The sequence below is a fragment of the Crocuta crocuta genome, unplaced genomic scaffold, assembly GCF_008692635.1.
Source record: "Crocuta crocuta isolate KB4526 unplaced genomic scaffold, BGI_CrCroc_1.0 scaffold24, whole genome shotgun sequence".
Classification (NCBI taxonomy): Eukaryota; Metazoa; Chordata; class Mammalia; order Carnivora; family Hyaenidae; genus Crocuta; species Crocuta crocuta.
In genome coordinates, this window is record NW_027530974.1 from 7,526,731 (window position 1) to 7,553,261 (window position 26,531).

Here is a 26,531-nt window from a genome sequence, read left to right on the forward strand (position 1 = left end):
TTAGGCAACAGAGAGTGCACTTTTTAATAAAAATAAAATAAAGCTTAAATGGCACAGGAGTCTCCTTAGATTTAAAATGGTCCCCATAAAGTAACTTTTTGATACTCTAATTGGAAATGAATCAGAACATATAGATTAAATTTCCCTGAAAAAAACATTGTCTTTTGTATATTTTTTATTACATTTTCATTTTCAATATCCTGAAGTAGGATCCAGAAAAAAAATTAAAAAGAAAAGAAGGGTAATGGAAACATGTATTCAGCTCTGAGCATGATGTTGTTTCATAATATTTTCAGTAAATAAGAGAAATTGAAAAAAAATTAAGCTGGTATGAGGGCTTGTTATGCAATATATCCTGGAGACTGTGTCTTTGAAAACAGGGTGGATTTAGAATCTAACAGCAAAAACAAGAAAAAAAAAACCCAACAAGACAAAAACTGGTTAAAAAATAAAATTACATAGGCACTATTTTAAAACATATAAATGACCATCTTCATTGAAGGAGTATAATTTCAAGAGACTCCTTTGTAGAAAGACACTTTTGAATAGGTCGAGATATAATTTCAATTTGAAACCACATTTTAAAGGGTAAAATAATCCTTACTAGATGAATTTTCCTATCAAAATAATAATTTTGGAAGGACATTAAAAAAGAGCCATATGGGGGTGCCTGGGTGGCTTAGTTGGTTAAGCATCTGACTTTGGCTCAGTTCATGATCCCGTGGTCTGTGGGTTCAAGCCCTGCATCGGGCTCTGTGCTGACAGCTCAGAGCCTGAAGCCTGCTTCAAATTCTGTGTTTCCCTCTCTCTCTGCCCCTTCCATGCTCATGCTCTGTCTCTCAAAAATAAATAAATGTTAAAAAAAAATAAAATATTTAATAAAAAAATAGAGCCTTATGAAAAGGAAAAAGCATGTGCTGGCATCATCAATATTAACAAAATGTTAACTCAATTAAGGATCACTATACATTATCTCATGTTTTCCCTTAATGACCAATTTTGTTATCTATTGTTATTTCTGTTTTACAGAAATGGAAAGCTAAATTTATGGATGTAAAGCAATTTTCCCAGTTTTGCATACTACTTCCTACCTCATGCCAGAACTACCCCATCGCACACAGCCTCTCTTTCTTGATTCAGTTGCTTTATTTGGGTAGAATAAAAACTCTAGTAGTTTCTTCAGAAAATGGGCATGGGAGGTAAATTGCTGAGCTTTCTGTGCATAAAAAAATTTTATTTGCCTTACATGTGAAGGTTAGTTTGTCTAGGTATAGAATTCTAGGCTTAAAATTGTTCTTCAGAATTTTGAAAGTGTTGGGCTTTGTTTTCTGCCTTCCATACTGCCATTGAGAGAATTACAAGGCCATTCTGATTTCTGATCCTTTTTATGACCTTTTATTTTTCCCTTTCTGGTAGTTTTTGGGATTTTATTTTATCCCATTGTCATTACTATTTCATGGCAATATGCCAAATTGTCTTTTATTTTATTTTATTTTATTTTTTGTCTAAGGGCTTTGTCAGTTTGGTTTTTTTTTTTAACCTGAAAGTTTGTGCCATGCACTTCTGGAAAATATTATTTAACTGTTTTGTTGGTGATTTTCTCCTTCCTTTTTTTTTTTGTTCTACATGTTTAGAAACTTTATTTTGGGAGTTACTAGATTTCCTGAGCAGGTTAATATTTTTATCTTTCTTTCTCCTATTTCCCATGTCTTTGTCCTTTTTTCCCTACTTTATAGAAATTCTTTATCTTCCAACCCTTTTACTGAATTTTTTCTTTTAACTGATTTTGTATAGACCTCTAAAATTTTGAGAGTTCCCCTTTGTTTTTATTTTCTCATTATCTCTTCTTAATAACATCCTGTTCTTGTTTCCTAAATGCCATTTCTTTTTAAAATTATTTTTGGGTATTAACAATAGTTTTTGGAGGGGAGGGGAGAGATTTCTTCTTCTTGCACAACCTCAACATTCTCCAACTTGTTGTGGTTGCCTTGTCTGTATTATTCACCTACTTTTACATCAATGGCTTTCCTCTAATATCTGTTAAGCTTTATCATTTTTTTTATCTTTAAAAATGAGAATTAAATTGGAAGCTATGATCACATGCGTAGAGCTTGTTAACTCTGAGAACCACTCTCTTTAAGTCTTCAGTTCCCTTGTGAAGACTCCAGCCCAGATGACACAGCCCTGGCTGCTCTTCTTTTAATATGGGACCCTCATATTTGGTGTGCATGTGTTCACCTATGACCCTGTGCTTTCAGCTGTCAACTCCATTATCACTGTGTTTTACTCACCCAAACAGAGAACCTATTTCATCGACTCCAGAGGATAAATATCTAGAGTTCAGCTAGGTTGAGAGGAGGGAGAAAAGTCTGAGAAAATGTGTTAGGAGAATGATATTTGAGACTGGACTGCTTCTTAAGCAGCATTCAGTCTTTCTCTTTATTTTAAAACAATCTCTACCCCCATAAATTTATAGAGGTACTTTGTACTCCAAATCCCTAAAACATTTGGGTATTCTGCCCTATAAATTTCATTCATTCTCAGCTTTCCTTGTTGCTGGCTCAGGGTTCACCTAAGTCAACTTATTCATCTTCTGCTTTCCAGCTTTTGTGTATGTATGTATGGGGCACCTGGGTGGCTCAGTCGATTGAATGTCCGACTTTGACCCAGGTCATGATCTCACAGTTTGTGGGTTTGAGCCTTCCTCAGGCTCTGTGCTGATGGCTCAGAGCCTGGAGGCTGCTTCAAATTCTGTGTCTCCCTCTCTCTTTGCCCCACCCCTACTCATACTCTATCTCTCTGTCAGAAATAAGTAAACATTAAAAAAAATAGTCTTTATGTATGTATCTACCTATTTATTCATTTTTGCTCTTACTTTTCTCCTGTTCTTTCTGTTGTTACAAAAAATCCCCAACCCTTTTACTATAATTTTACTGGAGTTTCGTAAGATAGCTAAATTAAATATATAAATTCATATTTCTTTAACTGTAACCTTGCAAGCATTTCTATTTCTTCTCACAGTTAAAAGAATTTTTGAAAATAAAGAGAATGTCCTCTTTCTGTATCAATGTATCTGTCACAACTTTAAACATAGACATATACATAGTAGGTGCCCAATAAATGCTGAATATGATGCATTACATTCTACAAATACTCAGGTGGAGGCTTACTCTTAATAGTTTAAACTGAGATTTGGCAAGTGATAAAGAAAATAAAATTAATTAATTAAAAGAAATAAAATAAAACTTTTAAAATATACATATATCTCTCTGATATATAATATTTGTATGAACAAAACACCTTAAATGTTCCAAAATGGAAAATTTGAATATCATAATATATTGTTGAAAATTCTATATTACCAAATAAATTGTTTCCTTTTGAAATAATCAATTATTTTTATTAAGTTAGTAATTCTCAGGTTTTGGTGACAAATTAAATGAAAATAATAGATGAATAGCCTTTCAGATTCAGTATTACATGGTGAGATTTTTTTTACAGTTTTGCAGAACTCCCACACAAATTAACACCTTGCATAATAACCATCAGTTTACATACCAATTCCCCACTAATCTTTGGGCTTCTTCGATCAGTGATCATAGCTTATTCATATTTGCTGAGTAACCAAATAGGTGCATATGCATAATTAGTCTTCTGATCAGTATTGTTCTGTAGAAATGTGGTGGTCTTTTACAAAGAACTTAAGATATGCTTAACCCTGTTACAAGAACCCAACAGAGAGGGACACCAGTATAGCACATTTAAAGTGGCTGAATACCTTACAAAATCCCCAATTCAAGAGTACTGTGGACTAAGTTATAATAATCTTTCTATATTAAGGTTGTTCCCAGTTGTGTGGGATTAGGAAGGTCCACTGTGATTAGATTTCATGGTCTACTTTCTTAATGCTATTCAAATGTAAGTGGAACAAAAAACAAAGAAATTATTGATGTTGTTTATTTATTTATTTATTTATTTATTTAAGTGTTTTATTTATTTCTGAGAGAGAGACAGTGTGAGCAGGGGAGGATCAGAGAGAGAGAGAGGGAGACACAGAATCCGAAGCAGGCTCCAGGCTCCGAGCTAGCTGTCAGCACAGAGCCCGACGCGGGGCTCGAACCCACGAACCGTGAGATCATGACTTGAGCTGAAGTCGACGCTCAACCGACTAAGCCACCCAGGCGCCCCTGATGTTGTTTATTTAAAGAAATTTTAATGTTTATTTATTTTTGAGAAAGAGAGAGAGAGGAGCAGGGAAGGGCATAAAGAGATGGAGACACAGTATCTGAAGCAGGGCTCCAGGCTCTGAGCTATCAGCACAGAGCCCAACGCGACTCGAACTCAAGAACTGTGAGATTATGACCTGAGCCCAAGTCGGCCGCTTAACCAACTGAGCCACCCAGGCGCCCCTAGATGTTGTTTATTTTAAATGTTCCTGTGTTTTTAGCAATTTTTCTAATGTACATGCAACTACAGTTGCACTATCTTTGCATTTTAAATATTTTAAATATGCAAAACTGTACTTTGAGATAACATATAATTTTCATCTCCCCTGAAAATACCTTTGCTGTTAAATTCATAAATGGAAAAGAACAGGTGAAAACATGGCATGCCCTTGAAGGGAGAGGTTCTACAGTTTCCCTTTTTCATTTTCTTTTAATATAGCTTTAAGATGGAACTTTTTTACTTTACATATGTTCATAAAATGCTTTAATGATCAGTGAAATAATGATGCTTTATCACTTGAGTGGATCCAGTTTTCACTGAGAACAATTAAAATCTTTAAAACTATATCTATTCTTAAAGTGTATGAGGATTTCCCCCTTATGTAGCTTAATAGTGTCAAGAAAATACAACATATGGGCTTCAAACAGGGTAATTCTTTGATCTTAGAGCTCAGAGACTGGTAAGAGTTAGAGACCAAATCCTCTCCTTTCTTGTTTATCCCTTGCTGAAGATTTTCTTCCAAGTTCAAGTGCCGGAGTCACTAGATCATTTTTCCCTCAGAACTCGCACCACCCGCTCGCCTTGTCTTATATCACAACTTTGGAATTACAAAGGTTTTTAATTAAGTGTAACTCAGTTTATCAAGTGTTAGAAAACTGAGATCTTTATGCCAGCACTACAAAAACTATAGATAATTAGAAACTAGGGGCGTCTTCAGGTCAGCTGCTCCCTTGTCTGTTTCTGTTTCCCTAGAACACAGCATAGCCCATGACACAGTAAGGACTTGATAACTATTTGTTAATCAATAAATAGGTATCTGACTTCAAGAGATTGGGAGTCTGAGTAGGAAGAACAGCAAGGAGTCCTGTAAGAAGTTAGTGGAGTCAGAGCTGCAGGTGGTATGGAATGTGGTGAGAAGTCTTTGCAGAAGACGAAAAGCTCATGGCAGCCACGTAATTAAGTAATCCCCAATTCCTTTGGACATCAAAGGTGCTTATAAAGAAAAAAATTTAGCTAAGATATCCATCAAGGCCCAAAGTCGACTCCAAGAAACAGACAAACCCCAGCACCCCAAAACTAGTATTATTTGTTTGTTTGTTTACCAAAACCTAGTATTTCAATATAATTGCTTAGACCATGTATTCAAAGGCATCCCACTCAGAAGTTGCAGATTGACATGGTAAAAAACAGAAAACAAAGCAAATTAATCAAATACGATATAGTCAGCATCAAGTCAGGTACTGATCAAGTGCAACTGGACTATGAACTCCTAGAGGGCAAGGATGCTTTCCATAGTTTTCATTATGTTGTTCCAGCACACGGCACAGTGTGGCTCCTTCTGCTGGCTCCTCAGTGATCTGAACTTCTGTGAATGAATGAAATCTTATTGTGTGCATAATGTTCTGCTAGCTGTCCTAGTCTGTTCAGGCTGCGATGAGAGAATCCCATAAATTAGGTCGCTTATAAACAAAAGACATTGATTTCTTAGAATTCTGGAGGCCTGGAAGGCCAAGATGAAGGGTCTGGTCGAGTCAGTGTCTGATAAGGATCCCCTTTCTGGTGCATAGACACCTTTCTTTTCACCAGGTCCTCACACCGTGAAAGGGGCAAGGGAGCTCTCTGGGGTCCTTTTAAAGGGCACTAACCCCATTCATGAGGGCTCTGCCTATATGGCCAAATTACCTCCTAAAGGTCCACCTCCTAATGCCATCACATTGGGGGTTAGGTTCCAAATAAGAATGTGGAGCGGTACAAAAAATTCAGTCTCTGGCACTAGGTGTTTTTATAGGTACACAATATTTTTTTTTAATAAAGAATGGTTCTTCTCTGAGAGTCTGAAATGAATAAAGGACCCACAGGAAAACCATGAAGTTGGACAGGGAAATCTGCAGCCTCTAGGAGTTTAATAAACTCAATGCAAAATGCCCCAATCAGAGTAAACAGTTGCTAAAGCTTAACCCTTTCTTTCTTTCACTCATTTAAATAATAAGATTTTCAGAGCAAAGAGAGGAGAGTAAAATGACATCAGCCTTTTGTGGGTGTTACCATTGTATTCTTGGACAAACACTTGTGTTGTTTTGTTCCAAATTCCCAATGCCCAGACCTTTTCAGTTGGGTCTTATCCTTAGGCGGTTTCATCCTCAACAGGCAGCAAAGAGCATGCGTACATTGCATAATAAAGGATCAAAATCTGTTCAAACTAGCAAATGCATCATCCTTTGCTCTAACAGCAAAGGTGAATAGTATTTCGCATGTTATAAAGGCCCTGAGGAGCTAGGTACTGTGTGTTTCCGAGACAAGAATGAGAGTCTGAAGCTGTTGATTAGAATCTTGGTCATGAGCTGGACTTCTCATGCCTTGACTTAAGTAATTTATGATTTGAGGGCCATGTTTTAATTACCTATGAAATTGTGTGGACACTCTGTGGTCTGTCCATGCCTCAGAGGTGCACAATGAGGAGTAATTACGTGCAAACAAAGTTGCCGAATGGGCAGAGGAAATGGGAGTTTCAATTATTTTTTAACAACCTGTTTACCGATTCTCTGGTGTTTAGTACTTTTTGGGCTTATGAGGTTCCTCATTGATGGCTTCAGGCAAGAAACCAACAGAAAATTGATGGAGAGGATCAAGGATGCCCTGGTTCATGGGCAATATTCTCTCACTCAGGAGTGTGATTACAACCTCTGAGTTGTAGTTTTTAAACACGGGTGCAGAGCTTTCTGCTTGTCCGAGCGAGGAAAATACCCCATTTGGTTAAAAAAAAAAAGTGATCTCATTTGAGTGAGAGTTCTTGGCTTGACATGGCCATGAGTCTCGCTCAAAAGGCATAGGAAAAACAATAACAACTATTAAATCACAGTGTAGCCCACCCAGGCAGTCATTAGTCATGCAAATGATTTTGTCTATCAGCTTAGACAGGAGCAGGTTTTATGCTTAAGAAATGCAAATTATTTTGAACACTTTAATCAAGACCAAAGAACCATTTGAAAAAAAGAATAGCAGTTATTTCATGTAGAAGAACGCTGTGTACATATATTATTATTCCTAAAAATAATACATAAGATATTTGAAATGCATATTTGGTTCCCTGCTAAAGAATTTAAAATGCTTCACATAGCTTCCTACATTTGTATCTGCAGTCTTGGTAAATTTGCTGGGTTATTTAGAGGTATTATTATTTCTATTTTACAGATGGCAAAATGGAGGGATTGAGTAAGCTTTTTGCAATTATACTATACATCAGAAGTCATGGCACACATAGGGCATATAATCCAAGCTACTTGATTCCCAGATGAATGTTCACACGAATAAATAAAGCACACAAAACTAATCTTATATTTTGGCAGCATCAATATTAGTATTTTTCTCTTTGTCGGTAGTGAAATGTGTCAGTAGTCAAATTTGAATTCTAAGGAAGCAGATTCCTGTGTTTTTAGATCATATAGACTCTTGCTTTTCTTCCAGATTTTCTTTCTGCATCATATATAACTTTAGGATATTTTATTGTATCTTAGCACTTTCATTGGGTAGTAGAAGGCATCTGGGCTACATCGTGTGTTAGCAAAGCCTCCTTATGCTTATATATTTTTTAATGTTTTATTTATTTATTTATTTATTTATTTATTTATTTATTTATTTATTTATTTTTGAGAGCAAGATAGAGACAGAATGAGCAGGGGAGGGTTACAGAGAGAGGGAGTTACAGAATCTGAAGACAGGCTCCAGGCTCTGAGCTAGCTGTCAGCACAGAACCCGACATGGGGCTCGAACCCACAAACCGTGAGATCATGACCTGAGCGGAAGTCAGACGCTTAACCAACTGAGTCACCCAGCCGCCTCATAATTCTGCTTATTTTTGATTTCTAGCAAGGGAAGTGTCCTGCACTACTCATGAGTTGGGAGTCAGAAATTAACCACATAACCCTGGTTTCAAGCCTTTCTTCCAGTACTGACTCTTCTCCTTTTCTACTGCCAATCAAGAAGAAAACCATGACACCGTCCCCTAGTACTCTATTGCTTAAGAGAAAATGCATCTCTTAATCCCACTCTGGAGTCCCTCTCTCCATACACATGCTTTCTCCTTTAGTCAATAATCCCTTTTATTGGTTACAGTGCCACTACACTATTTCAAGCTTTTCCACAGCCAAGCACAGCTGCTCGTGTAGGCTATTGATTCCATATGTTCGCTCAAAATTGTATAATAGTCTGTTCTAATAGTTGCCTTTGGCTTTTCCTCTCCCCACTCCGAAAAGTGCCCTCTGCCCCTGGCCTGGCATGCCAGTAACTAGAAATGGATCCTAATTATATCAACCATTCTTCACCGAAAAGCCCCGAGAGCTGTCACATGTTGGAATAGCTCACTGTGGTTTTGGTTTACATGGCTTCGTGCTGCTGTATGGAAAACACCTCGAGAAACCAATGCTAAATTTGTTGGTAGGAAGAAAATTTTGCTGTATGGAAGGTTTAGTGACCTCTCTCTACAAGGAGATTTTCTGATTTAATTAGTGTGTGATAATTCAAGCCTGTTTTCTCTCTAGTTATCTTCATGTCCTTCCATATCTTTCTCGCTTTCAACCTTGTTACTTTATTTATAAATGTGAACTGCATATTTATTTATTTATTTCCTTGAGAGATAGCAAGAGCATGAGTGGGGCAAAGGCAGAAGGAGAGAGAATGAGATTCTTTTTTTCTCTTTAAAAAAATTTTTTAATGTTCATTTGTTTTTGAAAGAGAGAGAGAGACAGAGGATGAGTAGGGGAGGAGCAGAGAGAGAGAGGGAGACACAGAGTCCAAAGCAGGCTCCAGGCTCTGAGCTGTCAGCACAGAGCCAAATGTAGGACTGGGCCTCATGGACTATAAAATCATGACCTGAGCTGAAGTTGGATGCTCAACCAACTAAGCACCCAGGTGCCCTTTATTTTTTCTTTTGGTGCGTTATTTCAGCTTATCATTTTATTTTTTTAAGTTTTTAAGTATAATTTATTGTTAAGTTAGCTAACCTACAGTATATACAGAGTGCTCTTGGCTTTGAAAATAGACACTCATGATTCATTGCTTACATACAACACCCAGTGCTCATTCCAACAAGTACCCTCCTCAAAGAGATTCTTAACAGTGCAGAGCCTGAGGTGGGGCTCTGTGTCAGGATCATGAGATCATGACCTGAGCCCAAATCAAAAGTCAGACCCTTTCTTTCTTTTTTTTTTTCCCCTTCACAGTTTATTGTCAAGTTGGATTCCATATAACACCCAGTGCTCATCCCAACAAGTGCCCATGCCCATCACCTCCCTTCCCCCCCCCCCCCCTCATCCGCCCTCAGTTTGTTCTCAGCATTCAAGAGTCTCTCATGGTTTGCCTCCCTCCCTCTCCCCAATTATTTTCCCCTTCTCCTCCCACATGATCCTCCATTAAGTTTCTCCTAATCCACCTATCCGTGAAAACATATGGTATCTTAACCGACTGAGCCACCCAAGTACACCTTAAGTGCATATTTAAATTGCACATTGAGAATGGCATTTACCTGGAAGAAGACAATTTGAATAGTACCTAATAAGTGTCACCTTTGAAAGCACTGACAATTGCTGCACACATCTGAATGGCTCCAACAGTCCAGCGTGCACATGTTGCCTCAGAGTCTCTGGGCATCTGAGTGACCCAAAAGCTCAAAACCTGGGTCACAAAGGTCCTAAATGACAGCTCCTTCCAGGGCTGCAATAGCTTCCTGTGTTACAGTGAGCAACAAAACAGCTCCCCTCCTGCTCTTTGAGCCAAGATGGCTGAAAGAACAAGACATGAAATCTCAGTCGGTTCAGGAAGATCTGCTCATCAGACATAGCAAACAGAGTTCTGGTCTCTCCCAACAGCCTTTCAAAATGTACCTCAATTAACAAAGCCCATTCAACCCTCCTAGGTAGATCCTAGAGCCAAAATCAACCAGAAGGGGGTGGGGCATAAACTGAATGCAGTTTTGCCACTTGGAAACCTGGTGGACTTTAAAGAGTTTAGCGAGGTGTAAGCAACAAAGCCCTGCATCACAGAACTTGGAACTCTCTTCTGCCTCTGCTTTCAGCATCTGAATCCAAGTCTTGTGGATTCTTCCTGTGCCATACTCACTCCTTCTCTTATATATGTCTGTTTCATCCCATCTCTAGATTACTGACAAATTCCCTGCACGTTCTGTTTCCTGTTTCATGTTCCTGTAGTCAGTCTTAGTCGTGAGTGGTCAGATTAATTGTTCCATGCTATCTCACTCACCATGCCACTGTTCTGCCGAAAAGATCCTCACACTTTTCCATCACTGGCCAAAGAAATTACACTAGTAGAGTTTGTGTGTGTGTGTGTGTGTGTGTGTGTGTGTGTGTGTGTGTGTGCAAATGTCTGTGATGGAAGTTAGTGGCAAGTTAAACAAATTGCTCCAAAGAGACTGTGTCAAGCGTAAAATGTCTCTAAGTCTCATATTTTATCTGAATCAGGCTAAGTTGGTTAACATTTAGATCTCTAAGTCTTTGGGTAAAATCAGGGTTCCCAGAAGCAGTGCCTATTTTTATCCCATCACAGTTCAGACTGGTTACTCCCACTCTCTCCTCTCCTTCCTTGCACCAATGCACAGACTTAGCTCAGAAGCAAATCTGCCTCACATGAGGGTCAAAACTCTACCCAGGTTGACCGAGGGGGTCTTCGGTCTAGCCACCTGTTGCCCTTGCTATCCCTCAACCAGCCTAGACCTCCTTCACACACTCCTGCATGATCATTTTATTTCTTCTACTCTGAAGCTTTAGTAAGTGAATGGTTTACTAAGTGGAAGGTAGATTTACCTACAAATAAAAACTACTCTAATTACTAAATAAAGTGCTTTTTGTCCATTGACTTTTATTTTCTTAAGAATATTGTCCAAACCTAAAATGTTGACCAAACACTCTTAAGTGGACCAGAGTTCACAAATTGCTGAGGCATCTACAGATTTTCAGCCAGATGAATGCACCCAAATTCTCTGAGATTAGCAGGGATTCAATAATGAAAGTACACTTTACTCCCCACTTTAAGTCCCATAAACAAGTCATTTCTTTGTTCCTCCCTCAGTGTTGCCATGGTTCATTTTGAAACTTCTGATATTCCTTTACTTTCCTAAGTCTCCCTCACTATGAGGAGAAAGTGACCAACCAGCTCAATACTTGGCATGTGACAGGTGTTTAATAAAGACATTATGGAATATATTGAATGAATAGTAACTATAATGATAGTCATAGGGATGCATTCTGAAGGTTCTAGAATGTTTCAAAATTGGAGTGTGCCCAAGATCCACCTAATTTTGAAGTTGTGAAGTAAGAAATTCCATCCACAGGAAACTTTACAGTTCAATGCAAAAGAAGGCTACTGTTGATGGGACCAACATAGGTCAGGTAGCTAGCAGGGTACACGACAAAGTGTCAGGATTCTAAAAGCAGAAAGGCACCAAAGGGTTCTTGTAGGATTTTGGGGGAAAGTGAACTGTTGGGATACACTCTCCTAAATATATGCTCAGTTAGCAAAATGCTAACCTTGACCTCCGTAATCCATCATGCTCACTTCCAAAATCTAATTTGCTTTGGGTTTATATAGGTTTTTTCCACCAGTAAGGTAATTAAGAATCCTGCCTTTTCAATTTCAGAGAAATTTGAATGAAGCATTTTATGAGACCATGTGGGTACAGTTTGAACCGACGCAAGAAGGAAATTGAACATTAAGCATTAACACCTTGCTCTTGCTCCACTCCACCTTCCGAGGGCTCGCAGACGGAGAACACTTGTGATGGAGTGCCAACAGTTTGTGCCGCTTTGCATAGCCAGCTTACAGTTAGGGCTCCTATTAACTTGAAAGAGAGTTCCAGGTGCATTCAAGTTCTGCTGAAGAAATGGAAATTTGGAAGCTTTATTATTAGCTTAGGCCATTTTCAACTCACGTGAGTAAGAGATGGAGAAAAGTTATTAGAATTTATTTCTTCTTCTTTTCTTATAACTGCTGCTTTTAGGTCTGATGTAAAACTGCATGTAAATGTAGGTGCTTAGACAAAGCGTAGGGGCTATTTCTTTTTGTGGGACAAACAGTATGTGTTTCCCACTTCTTTCCCAACATAGGCTTTAACGTGACTTTAAATAAATGTTCATGTAAGTGTAAACTTTCAGCTCTTTGGCTCACAGGTAACCGAAATGCACTGGCAGAAGGGTGTAGAAAAATATTCCAACAAGTAAAAATGGAGAATTTGTTGGAACGCTACAAAAGTAGCTCACAGAAGCCGGGGATAGGAGGTGAGAACAGACAGAGGAAAGTCTCAGGAGCCACAAAACCGTTGACTGTTCCGTTTTCTTCCCCCATTGGGGAGCTGTTTTCTCAAATATATTTATATGTAGTATTATTGGAGCTGCTGTGGTACATTTGCTAGGTCTCTTAGTTCAAGGGACTAGAAAGACCACTACTTTCTATTCCTTTGCCTCCAATCCAACTTTATGCTCTTTTCCATCTTATGCTCTGGGAGATACAACTTGATTGGTCTAGTTCAAGTCAAATATCCAGCCCTTGTCAAACACGGGAGAAGCAGGGCTGTGTGGTACAAATATGGCGACAAGACCTTTTATCTTTCTTCCTATCTCTTTTCTTTTAAAGGTTGTGAATGCCTATCCCATAAGGCAGTCAGGGCTGCCAAGAAATCTGCACTTTGCCTAAAGAAGAATGCCACAGAAGTGAACTAAAGATCACTGGAGTCCACTGACGCACAAGAAAGAGCTCCTCCATCTTCCCAAAGGCCTTTCTTTTCTTCTTTCTTTATTTATGTATCTTCCAGTAGACCTGTGTGTGGGTGCCTTTGTATATCCAAATAATTGGATATACAATAATTGAGAATTATTCTCAATTCTTTTCTCCACTCCCTTTTGTCTCTCTCCTTTCTTTGCCAAGGGAAATCATATTAGACCAGAGCAGTGATTCTCCAACCTGAGCTGTATCAGAATCCTCTAGAGGGCTGGTTAAAATGCAGATTGCTGAGCCCCACCCCCAGAGTTTCTGATTCAATATGTTTGCGGTAAGGACCTGAAAATTTGCATTTCCAACAAGTTCCTGAGTGATACTTATGCTGCTAGTCTGGGGACCACACTTGGAGAACTTTTGGACTAGACAGTAGAAAGGAGTTACTGCAATTCAATCTCCTCACTAAACCATCAGGATTGTCCTTATTTCAGCCCTATTTTTCAGGTTCGTCATCAACAAGTGCTGGTTAAGAAACCACTGTATTGAAGTCAGTAAATCTAAGACATGTTTCCAGTCCTCAGTGATCTAGCTAGAGAAGCAGGTTATAGCTGTCTTTAGATGATGGTGTAGCTGAGCTATTCTTGTCATTGTCTTGGGCATCATGTTGTATTAAATTAATTCTTTGTTTTCATCTGTAAGCAAGAATGATAACCATCATATCAACTTTGCAGAGCTGCTGGGAGGATTCAAATAGGCAATACATATGTAAATTTAATAGTGCTAGAAGATATTAGATGTTGTTTTTAATGTGCTTAGAGCACCTTAATGTGTTGGTGCCATGAATCTACTCCTTCATGGACAGCCTTTAGCTCTACTTTCTGCCTCCTTGGCTATTCTTCCTCAGGGGAATTTCTGACAATCTATTAGTGTTTCCCAGAGTTGCTGCAGCCTTGGATTCTTACTATTTTCACCCCTATTTCCACTTCTCTAGTCCTCTGAAATCTTGATCTTCCATGAGTTGCCAATTTTTCTTTTGGACTACTATTCTGCTTTCTTCTTTGAGTTGTCTCCACATAGCAGCCAGAACATCTTTTTCAGACACAAGTGAGGCTATATTACACATAACCCTGTCCCCATTCAAACTCCTTCAAGAACTTTCTTTTGATATTAGGTCTTTACAAGATCTTGAGTAATTTGAGTCTTTCCTTATTTCTCCAAACCCATACTGTACCACCCTTCTCCTTGTTCTTCGTGACCCACATGAGTTTCCCTTCTGTTGCTGGAACACAGTAAACGCTTTCTTAACTCAGCTCTTCTCTTTGCTTGGAAAATTCTTTCTCCAACTTTGCCATCGATGATTTATTCATTCTGAATCTTTTGGGACTCAGCTCACTTTTACTTCCTTGAGATGCTTCCTTCTATCATGTCTCCACTTTCCTTTCTTTTATAGTGTCACAGAATTTGTTTTTATTTCTCTGCTTACTTATTTGCTGCCTGGCTCCTCTTCTAAACTACAAGCAGCCATTAAAGCAGCTGCTCATTTAGAGATTTCTTCCACTGCCCCTGGCAACCACTCAGTACAGAATGAATGAAAGGATAAATATTCTTCTCAAGGAGTGACAAGATAGTCATCTAGATGATCTCCTTGCTTCTATTTTGTTTCTTCTTTTTCTCCTCCCCCTCCCCCTTCTACCTCTCCTCCTCCTCCTCCTTCTTCTTCTTTTCCTCCTTCTCCTCCTCCTCCTCCTCCCCCTCCCCCTTCTTCTTCTTCTTCCTCTTCTTCTTCTCCTTCTCCTTCTCCTTCTCCTTCTTCTCCTTCTCCTTCTCCTTCTTCTTCTTCTTCTTCTTCTTCTTCTTCTTCTTCTTCTTCTTCTTCTTCTTCTTTCTTCTTCTCCTTCTCCTTCTTCTTTAGGAAAACCAGCACAATATGGTCAGATTTGTCATTTTTTAAAGTATTGCTTTTACTGTATTGCTTTCCATATAAAGAGCCTCTTGAACTGTCTCTCCCGCTTAAAGAGTGTATCAAATCTAAACTCCCACAGATTTTTGGTATAGGAGGGTGAGGGTTAAGAACTGACTTTGAGGCTTTTAACTCTTTGACCTAAGGCAAGCTATATAACCTCTGTAAGCCTAGATTCTTTCTCCACAATGGGTAAAGATTCATAGATTATGGTGAGTCTTGAATAAAATTGATTTATGTAAAGTCCTTAGCATACTGCTGCCAGGCATAGGGTAAGGGCTAAATGGATATTAGCCACATACCTACCATACGTATCTGCTCCAAATCAGGTCTTCTCACCATTCTGGTATCCAGGTACAGTGTTCCCAGTTGCATATCACTTCTGCTACATTGGGTCTTGTTTCTCCCTGTCTAGAGCAGTAGTGGACTTCTACCTCTGTGCTTTTCTAAGTTCTACAACAAATTCTACAAATTAAACACTTCAACACTTCAGATGCTGTCTCTGAGCCCCTAGTGTCCATCCAGTAACTAAAGGGGCACAACAGCTTTGATCAGTGAGAAGAGGAGAAAGAATTTTCATAGACACTGTAGTTTTACTTTGTGCCAGGTTCAATGCAAGAAGGTATTTCCATTTATGCTAACTTATGTTGCCTCCTTAAATCTTCACAATAATCCTGTCTTAAAGGTAGTATTTTCCCTGGTTTTCAGATGAGAACACTGTGGCCCAGGAGATGAAGGAACATACTAATAAATACCTCCTGCTGATTTCTAACCTAGATTTTAATGACAAATATATGGAAATTCATCACCCAATTATAAAGCTATTGTAATTAAAAAGAAAAGAAAAAAAAAAGAAAGAAAGAAAGAAGGGGAAAAAGGGAGAAAGAAAGAAAAAAGTCCTTGTCTATTAGATAGCCAAAATGCCACCACCAAATGCTCAAGTACAGAGCAATCTGGAGTCAAGTTAGATCATTAGTCTGGTTACACACATATAAACACACAGATGAGCATATTGTCATCATGACCATAGATAAAGTAGATGGAACTAAATAAAAATAAGGACAAGACCACAAGGGTTCTCAAAATTATATTTCTAAGTCAGAGTTAGGCCAACAACATGTCAGAGGTAGGAAGAAGCATTGGAGCTCAGGCTCCCACACTAGTACAGGGCAGAGGGAACGAGCAATAGACTGTCATGGGTGATGATCTCAAAAACTTAAAAACAAAACACAGCCTTGAGTTGTACCAGTGGATCTCATCCCTATCTGCACATTAGAAATCATGTAAAAATGCCTCTTCTGAACCCAACATCAGACAGGAAGACTCACTGACTTAGTCTGGGTTGGGGTCCAAGATGTTATCGTTTTACAGTTTCCCAAGTGATTTTATGTAATCCAGTGAAAACCTGTGGGATATGGGGGGCACTACTCCAGTGGGTCTCAAAGATTGGTCCTAGAACCAATCACATAATTATCATTTGTGGAAATGCAAATTCCCACCCCCATTTCAGGTCTACCAAATCTGGAATCTCTAAAGGGTTGAAGATTGGGAACTCCGGTTTTAGCCAGTGGCCATAGTATTTAATCAAGTTGTTATTGTACTGTAATGTATTTTTACATTTAATAAAGGTCAAGGCATTTTCTTTCTCCTCACTTCAAAATTTCACAAAATTCTTTATTTTTAAAAAGTTTTAGAGTACACAATCCAAAGAGATAAGAGATATGAAAAAATTTTAGATGACACAGTCCAAAGGATAAGAGATATCTTTTTTTTAAATAGTTTATTGTCAAGTTGTTTTCCATTTAACACCCAGTGCTCATCCCCATAGTGGTACAACTTTACCATTAACATTTGGAATAACTAGCCATTGGGTAAAAGAATTATTGAATATCAAGAGAAATTAATGCTATCTGCCACTGAAAGTAAATTATTTTATCAGTAGAATGCCTCCCTAAAACTTTCCATTTCTTGAAATCTGCAGTAGATACATGTGGCTTTACTTCTCTCCAGTTAACAAGGAGATTATAAAGTAACCATGGGTGCCTGACACTTGATATCATCATACCGTGATGCAAGCCCTGTATCCTGTGGGTCCTCAATACATATTAACTTAATTAAACAACTTGCATTGTTTGAGTATCTCTAGAAAACCTCCAGAAGCCCTCAATTATTCTACAATGGTCGAGTCAGCTGTTATAGAAGAATATTGCCTGGAGAGAATTTTGTAATCTCTGCTTGCTTACGGTATCACTTAAGGTGCTGATTTTGATCACTTCAAGGTGTTTTTTTTTTTTTTAATTTTCCAGTTCTTAAAAAAGCTTTAAGTAATGTAAACAGTAATATTAAATGTGTATCTCTGTTTGAATAGAATTGAGCACATACATATGATCATTTTAGTTTAATACCTCTTTTTTAAATGTTTTTTAAAATTTATTTTGAGAGAGAGATAGAGAGAGAGAGGGATTGAGGGGAGAGAGAGAGAGAGAGAGCAGGACAGCAGGAGAGGGGAGATGGAGGGAGAGAGAGAGAGAGAGAATCCCAAGCAGGCTCCTTGCTGTCAGCACAGAACCCAATGAGGGGCTCAACTCCATGACCTTAAGATCATGACGTGAGCTGAAACCAAGATTCAGTTGCTCAACTGGCTGAGCCACCCAGATGCCCCAAAAGTCTCTTGATGGCAGTGTTTTTACACATAACAACCAATGGTTTCCTCCAAATCATTGTTTGATGTTTTTATCTGTTAGCTTCCAATTTAAAAAAGACATGTCTCTATTCTGCTCTCTCTTCATTCCCTACAATAGTTGGTTTTCTTTCACTTTAGTCTATGCATACTATTTTTCTCTTTAATTTGACTTTCTCTCTTTTTTTAAAAAGCTTATTTTATTTATTTTGAGAAATAGAGTGTATGAGTGAGGGGGGGAGAAGTAGAGAGAGAGGGAGAGAAAATCCCAAATAGACTCCACGTTGTCAGCATGGAGCCCAATGTGGGCTGTGAGATCATGACCTGAGCCAAAACCAAGTGTCAGATACTCAACCAGCTGAGCTACCCAGGTGCTCCATATGGCTTTCTCTTGAGTAAAGAGTGGGAATTCTTTTGAATTCTTATTGTGAAATATTAAGAATTTTCTTTACTTGTTATGATTGGAAGGACAATCTTGAAGATTAAAGCCTACTAAATAATGCAGTGTTCTTATGCAACCCATATAAATGTTGATTTTTTTAAAATTAAAAAGGCAAGATGAAGGGAAATTTCATGTGGTATGCTAATGTGGTTTGGGATCAACTTAGTCTCTTATCTAGTAACATAAGAAGTGATAAAATACAGACATAAAATTGGGCCTGGACGTTGATCCAGATGTTGAGAGAGATGGTTTGGTGGCAAGTCTCAAGCATGACTGAGTAGATTCAGTGGTTGTGGTGCATTCAGGGACAGATAAATGGTTGCGTAGACTCTTCCTCTGAGATGCCTCCATTAATGTTTATTACATTATAGAACTAAGCAGGTTGGTCTTTTGGACAAAACTGGGATGTTGTACATAAAAATACAGAGACTGGACTGGACACATGTTAGTTACACAATACATTTTTAAATTTTTCTTTAATTCCTGTTGCGATCACACCAGACTTCTCATTCCTATGTGAAGGTTTTCAAATAGCCAGTCTCTAAGAAGCACATTGAAGCCACATCCTAGCAAAAAGTGTCAAGAGACAATGCCAGTTCTCCACTTTATCTACCCACCAACAAGGGAAAAGGGTCAAGCAGTTTCATTGTATCCAATAAATAATCCACTCAACTCCTATATTGCTATGGATTAAAAAAAAAAAACCCAGCAACAAACCTATCCCATTTTAGAATGAACTACCCTTTGTGATGTGTCTTAGCTGTCTCTTTTATGCAATGGTGAAGTTTCTTACCTCACCTCTTGAATCTCAACTGATTTTGTGACTGCGTTGACAGATATAATATGACACAACTTCCGAGTCTAGACTTCAGGCTTAATCTTAAGAAGCCTTGTACCTTTTGCCTCTGTTGTCTCTTGAAATGCTACTACCAGTCTGCCATGTAAGAAGGCCAGTCTAGCCTACTGGAGGGCAATAAGCCAGGTGGATGGTAACCAATGTGCCAGAACCAACGCCAATTGCCAAGCATGTGAATGAAGTGCCTTGGACTTTCCAGCCCATATGCAACCTAGTATCTATAGCGATATGAGTAAACCCAGGCAAGACTAGCAGGGGAACTTCCCAGAAAACCCACAAAATGGTGAGGAAACAAAAACAAATTCTTGTTGTAAACCTCTATGTTTGGGGATAGATTATGTTACTGCTTTGTAACAGTTTCTGCTATAGATATTCTCACACTTACCTAAAATTGTCAGTCTGAAATTAGTCTGTCCTGGTACAAAACCCATGTCTTTGGACTATAGCTGGCAATTACAACTGCTTCTACAGCAGGACTTTGGGCAAGAAAAATGGCTAGAGTCAAGGTTTTCTGGGTGGTATGTGTGTGTGCACACACACACACGCACATGCATGCACACATCTGCATAAGTATGCATGCGAGAGAGGATGATTATGTCCTAAATTAGAGACTCTGAGAGGCAGGGTGGATTTAGAACACGGATGGATTTTGATTCAACAGTAGTTGTGATCTTCTCTTCCACTTCATTGTGGTTCAGGGTCGAAAGCAGCAAATAATTTCCATATCAATTTAAACAGACTCTTTGAGAGAAGCATCCAACATTCCAATCTATTTCATACTTGCCAAAGGTCTAAGCCCCATTATGAAAGGCAGTAACAGCAGGAGAGATGAAGACTTTGTAAAGCACGTTCCATAGCTGCATTCAGTTTCTGTAAAAGGTGAAGTCCATTTGCACTCCTCATTTAGCCGAATGAGAATGAGTCATTTGCTTAATGAATAATTTTAACTTGATTTCAAATAAGTGGATTAAGTAATTGAAAAACTTCAACACCCGGCAGAATATTTGTTGTAGCATTTGGAAAAGAAACCAGAGCCAAGTCCGTCAGCAACGTACGATGGAAAATTCCTATTAGTCAACCTATCAATAAGGCTTCATTATTAAGCAACATTCTAATGGCTTGGCTACAGTGCTGACGTGTTGCAGGCATTTGCAATGTTACACCAAGGTTGCAGGCTACCCTGATAGCCCTCATGCTGTTAGTCCACTTTGTTAAATAGAGTTGATTTTATATTTAGCTGTGCATGGAGTGTACAGATGAAACAAATCACTTCTATAAGCTCAACAAGATGAATAGTTGCTGTTGAAAACTAGCAAGGAGCTGGATGCAAGATTAATATGCAGTCCCAAGTTCCACTTCCTACAATTTTTATTGATTGTGTGAAAAAGTACTAAAATTCATGATTTCTTAGGTGAGTTAGATTGAAACTCTTGCATAGCTATAGTAGATGTAATTTCTCGGAAATGTACAATTTGTCTACAAATAGAGCTTTCCATTTGGGACCACGTGCAATGAATTCCACGATGAGAGCAAAGCCTTTCTGATGGCATCCTTTGCCACAACTGTACCCAGTCCCCAAGCTGGCTTCTTTCTACTCTTTGGTCTTTGCCAAGTTGCCTCCCTGGGAGGATTTCTTAAATGTCCCCTCCTGCTGTGGTCCAAATACCAGGACTTATTTGGGGAGTTTTGCTTTGTTTTGTTTTATTTTGTTTCATTCCCAAAAACCACAAAAGATTGAATGTTGATATATCTTAGCATTTAGATCTTTCTACTAACATCTGAATGACGTTCCAGCTAATTTGACACAGTGTTCCATCTTTTTTCAGTAGGCTTGAGGGAGAGAGGAGGCTATTAAAGCCTGTCCCTGTCCTTAATTATTTTACTTTTATGGTTGGTGTCTACATTTTGGTAGAATGAAAGCAAGGTATGGGTCAGTTTGGACTCAGAGCACATAGTCCAGTTCTGTCACTAGTTAGTAGTTTTAGAAAATACGTAGCTACATTTCCAACAGGTACACTGACATATTTATTTTTCTATTGAAACCCAATTATTTTAGTAAATTCTTTTTTTAGTTCATTTATTCATTTTGAAAGGGGGAGCACAAGTGGGTTAGAGGTAGAGAGAGAAGGAGAGAGAGAATCTGAAGCAAGCTCTGCACTACCAGCACAGAGCCCAATGCGGGGCTCAAACTCATGAACTGTGAGTTTCTGATCTGAGCCAAACTCAAGAGTCGAGTGCTTAACCAACTGAGCCACCCAGAAACCCCAGTTTTAGGAAATTCTTGAACTCAGTTATGGTAGATCAAAGCTCCAATGCATCCATAAAGGCTCAGGTCTATTAACCTATGTTGAGCTCCTTGATTCTTCAAATGAATTAAGCTCTGTAAGAAATCTGGGATTTGATTCTCCCAAAAATGTCTGTTGTCATTTAATATGAAACTTGAAGCTCAAACTATCCCTTTGGCTCAAAATCCAGGTGAGGTATGTCCTTTTCTTCAAGTTTCAACTTTGACTATGTAACAAGACCTGACTTCCAAAAGTACTGAGATATAAGTGACTGTATCCATTATATTTCCTATGTTTTTGGGTTCACTTATGTCTTACTTTGTATATGATAGTGTTTTATTTCATTTTATTGTATTGTATTTTAAATAGATTTTATTTATTTATTTATGATAATTTGTTGGCTAACATACAGCGTATTCAGTGTGTTCTTGGTTTTGGGAATAGATTCCAGTGATTCATCTCTTACACACAACATCCAATGCTCATCCCAACAAATGCCCTCCTCACTGCCCATCACCCATTTCCCCCTCTCCCAGCCCCCAATCAACCCTCAGTTTGTTCTCTGTATTTAAGAATCTCTTAGGGTTTGAGAGGGGGCAAGATGGCGGAGAAGTAAGGAGCTCCGGACTTGCACTCGCGCCCATACATCACACAGAAAAGATCTGAAGCCATTGGAAACCTTACAAAACCTGAGAGATTGGGAGACAAAGGACGCAGAATCCACTGAGAGAGCCTTCTAACGTGAGTGCGAACCGGGGAAGATAAAATCGGGCCGGGATNGAAACTAATTTGACAATAAACTATTAAAATAAAAAAAAAAGAAAGAATCTCTTAGGGTTTACCTTCCTCTCTGTTTGAAGCTTTTTTTCCCCTTTCCCTTCCCCCATGGAGTTCTGTTAAGTTTCTCAAGTTCCACATATGAGTGAAAACATATGATATCTGTCTTTCTCTGACTGACTTATTTCACTTAGCATAATACCCTCCAGTTCCATCCATATTGCTGCAGATGGCAGGATTTCATTCTTCATCATTGCCAAGTAGCATTCCATTGTATATATAGGCCACACCTTCTTTATCCATTCATCAGTTGATGGACATTTAGGCTCTTTCCATAATTTGGCTATTGTTGAAAGTGCTGCTATGAACACTGGGGTACATGTGCCCCTATGAATCAGCACTCTTCTTAGATATGATAGCATTGTAAAGCCCTCTAATTATATAGCACATTTAAGTTTGCTCAAAGAGCTAAATACCAATGCAAATTTCAAAGCAAGTGATAATGAGTTCTAGTACTGAGATCATAATACACTTTGAAATAAAATAAGAGGAAATGAGAGTTATTTTTTTAAATTGGTGAATGGGCTTTAGCATCTCTTCTCCTCATGGTTTTGGAGGGTATTTACTGCTTCCTTGAATGTCAGTCAGAGAAGGTATAGATAGGAGAAAACCATAATCACCCCACAAGAGAAGTAGCAGCTACAGAGGACAGCTCCCTCCAGAAATCTGGAACAGCTACAGAAGAAGTTCTGAGCAGGCCCGAACTAGATTGGAGGTTAGGCTGTTTCCTTGAAAAGAGGGTGATTGAATGGAACCCTGAATCTCCTCTGAAGATGTATATCTTCCTTACTCTAACTACGAGCTGTGGGCATTTGTAACAGAAACTTCTTTTGGGCAGTATTCTTCATTCCAACCTGTGTTTTCCACCACTTTTCTTAAAGAATGTGCCTTATGTTTTAGCACTATCGTTTCCAAGAGTATTAAAGCTGATTTTCTGATTTACCCACAGTAAAATATTTACTGACTTACCCACAGTAAAATATTTACATTTATGCACTAAATATTTACTTTATTTGGTTGGATTAATGGCCCCATAATTCCTTACTACTGAATATCATTATTTAATCGATAATAATGAAATAGAATTTCTGGTGGTGATCTTTGCTACTAAATGTGTGAACATATTCTTTTTTAAATTTTTTTTAACGTTTATTTATTTTTTTGAGAGACAGAGGGAGACAGAACATGAGTGGGGGAGGGGCAGTGAAAGAGGGAGACACAGAATCTGAAGCAGGCTCCAGGCTCTGAGTTGTCAGCACAGAGCCTGATGCAGGACTTGAACTCATGGACCACAAGATCATGACCTGAGCCGAAGTCAGATGCTTAACTGACTGAGCACCCAGGTGCCCCCCCCAAAATTTTAATGCTTATTTATTTTTGAGAAAGCAACAGAGACAGAGAGTAAGTAGGGGAGGGGCAGAGAGAGAGATGCACACAGAACTTGAAGCAGTCTCCAGACTCTAAGCTGTCAACACAGAGCCGGATGCGGGGCATGAACCACAAATGGCAAGATCATGACCTGAGCCGTAGTCAGAAGCTTAATTGACTGAGCCACCCAGGCGCCCTGATGTGTGAATATATTCTAATACCCTCTCTTAAACAGGACCTGACACGAGGACCTAATTTTAGTTCAACTGCATATTGCTCAAGAACGCTGCATCCTAGCGTCTGACTTCGGCTCAGGTCAGGATCTCACCGTTCGGGGGTTCGAGCCCCGGTCGGGCTCTGTGCTGACAGCTAGCTTGGAGCCTGGAGCCTGCTTCAGATTCTATATCTCCCTCTCTTTCTGACCCTCCCCTGCTCACACTGTCTCTCTCTCTCAAAAATAAATAAAGATTTAAAAATTTAAAAAGAACGCTGCATCCTGTCTACCCTCTATGTTGAATTAAATTGCATTTAATTTATTTTAAATTAAATTTATTTTAAAATTAAATTGCATTCTGGGAGGATTTCCATTGTCCACCTAGAGATTTGAAAATCACTGGGCAGAGTGCAGATCATTTAAAACGTTGCTTATTTCCAATATTGTCTCCTGTGTGTATTACTGTGTGGAGCTCTAAATGATTTGTTTAAATGGGCCATAGTTTATACGGCTAAAAGACGAATCATGTTAGTTTAGGCACATATTTATAGAAATAACGTATACACATAATAGGTGCACTTTTGCTGCAGATACAAAACACAAAGATAAAGGCACAAGGCAAATCTGCCCTAAGAGATTACTAATGTTCCCCCAATACATTTACGCACTAATATCATGTTGAATGCTCTCCACTGGCAATACCATGCTAATGTTGTTATCAAAAAGCATGTTACTTTTTAATCCATTAAACTAAGATTACTGCTTTTAGTAGCTTATATATTTATATGCTTATCTTAATGTTATAGCACAACAGAGAACACATTTTAGCAGTATGTTGGTTATCTAGAATATACTTGATTAATCCTAGACCTATCATGACATTGAAAAAATAGGCAAATGTAAACATCCAATGGAAAGTATTTTGAGATGTAAATTCTGTGCTGTATCCTATTAAAGAGGAATGCAGCACAAACAGAATTGCTTTATATCCTTCTCTTTCTCAGTTTTGCTTCTTTCTGCAACATTTGGTAGTAAGGGAACCATCACAGAAATTGAAAAATAAATATGACCACCTATAAATACAATAATGTTACCTTATAATTATCTGGAGGGTGGATGTTGGGCAAATCCGTGCTACCCTCTCTCAGTGTGGGTTGGAGGACTGTGGCACTAAGAATGCTAGTTCAAATCTCATTTTGAATTGCTTGATGACCAAGCACACACACGCGTGCATGCACGCACACGCACACACAGGAAGAGGCCAGTGGAGACAGATAATGCTTGAGCCCTTCTGCTACATAAAATTTAGCAGCCATTACACAAATAATTGCTTTATTTTAGAAGCTTGTTCTAATTAAGCATTAGTCACACACTCTCCCTTGACCTCTGCTTCCTGTGTTAAAAATCACCATCCTAAAAAGCTTACTTTATGCATTCCATAATTATAAAAAGTTCCCAGAAGAATGCAACATTTTATTGCTGCTTTTGAAAAGGGAAAAAACACATGCATATGTCTGTGTGTGTATATATAGGCATACGTTTATGTGTGTGAAGATACACAATTGTATTTCACAAAATTTTTGCAGTCATATTCCAAAAAGCACAAGAAAGATGAGAGAGTACGGGTGATGGTGGGGAAGGGAAGCTGGAGAAAGGAAAACAATAGGTACAAATTTCTACCAGTTTCCTCAGGCATCCATAGCAGCTGCTTAATGATACATGTATCATTATATCCTGGAGTAGTTCGAGGGCAGAAACAGACTTGATTACACTACAGACAATTGTTTCACAATAATTCTGGGCCATTTTTCATTAGCTGTCTCCCCTCACAGCAAAACGCGGGGTAATTTTTTTTAAGGAACAAAACAAAACAAAACAAAACACCCTTATACCACAAGAAGGTTGTCCGGCAGTTAAAGATTTTTAATAATTCATCATGCGAAACATTTTAGGCTAAATGCTAAATTTCTCAACTATGACAACAAAGATGAGTGGGAGAAAAACACAGCTTAACTTGATTTTATAAAAACAATAGGGTAAAAAAAAAGAAATTGCATGTTCGGTTTTCATGATTACACCATACATTTTTTTTTACCTTGCTTTGTCTGACAGGCTTTGTCACCAGCAGGTGGAAAAAAGAGTTTGTTTTGAGGAAATTGATTAAGATGCTGATTTCTTTTTAAATGACACATGGGAATCTGTCCTCTGGTTATCAATTAAGGATTTTTACATATCAGCTTACTGGATCCAGTCAAAGGTCCCATTGAAGTCTTCTTTCGAAGGAGGATGGAGAATTGTAGTCAGTGTACATGTCTTTCAGAGAGCACTGCATTAGGACTTTATTTTCCCTTCAGAGGATAATGATAACTAATGCTGTTAGGAGTTATGTCTCAAGCAACTCTTCAGAGTACTTGCTATGGATTACTTTATCCAATCACCACAACTGCCCTATGAGGGCGGAAGCCCTAGTATTCCCATATAGTAGACTCAACCCATTTTATGCATGGTCCCCTGGAGTGTCTGGGGACACTCTTGAAGCCCTTCTGAGAACCATACTTTAAATTTTTTAATGTTTTATGTATTTCTAGGAGAGAGAGAGAGAGAGAGAGACACAGCGTGAGCAGGGGAGGGTCAGAGAGAGAGGGAGTTACAGACTCTGAAACAGGCTCCAGGCTCTGAGCTGGCATTCAGCACAGAGCCCAACGCAGGCCTCGAACCCACG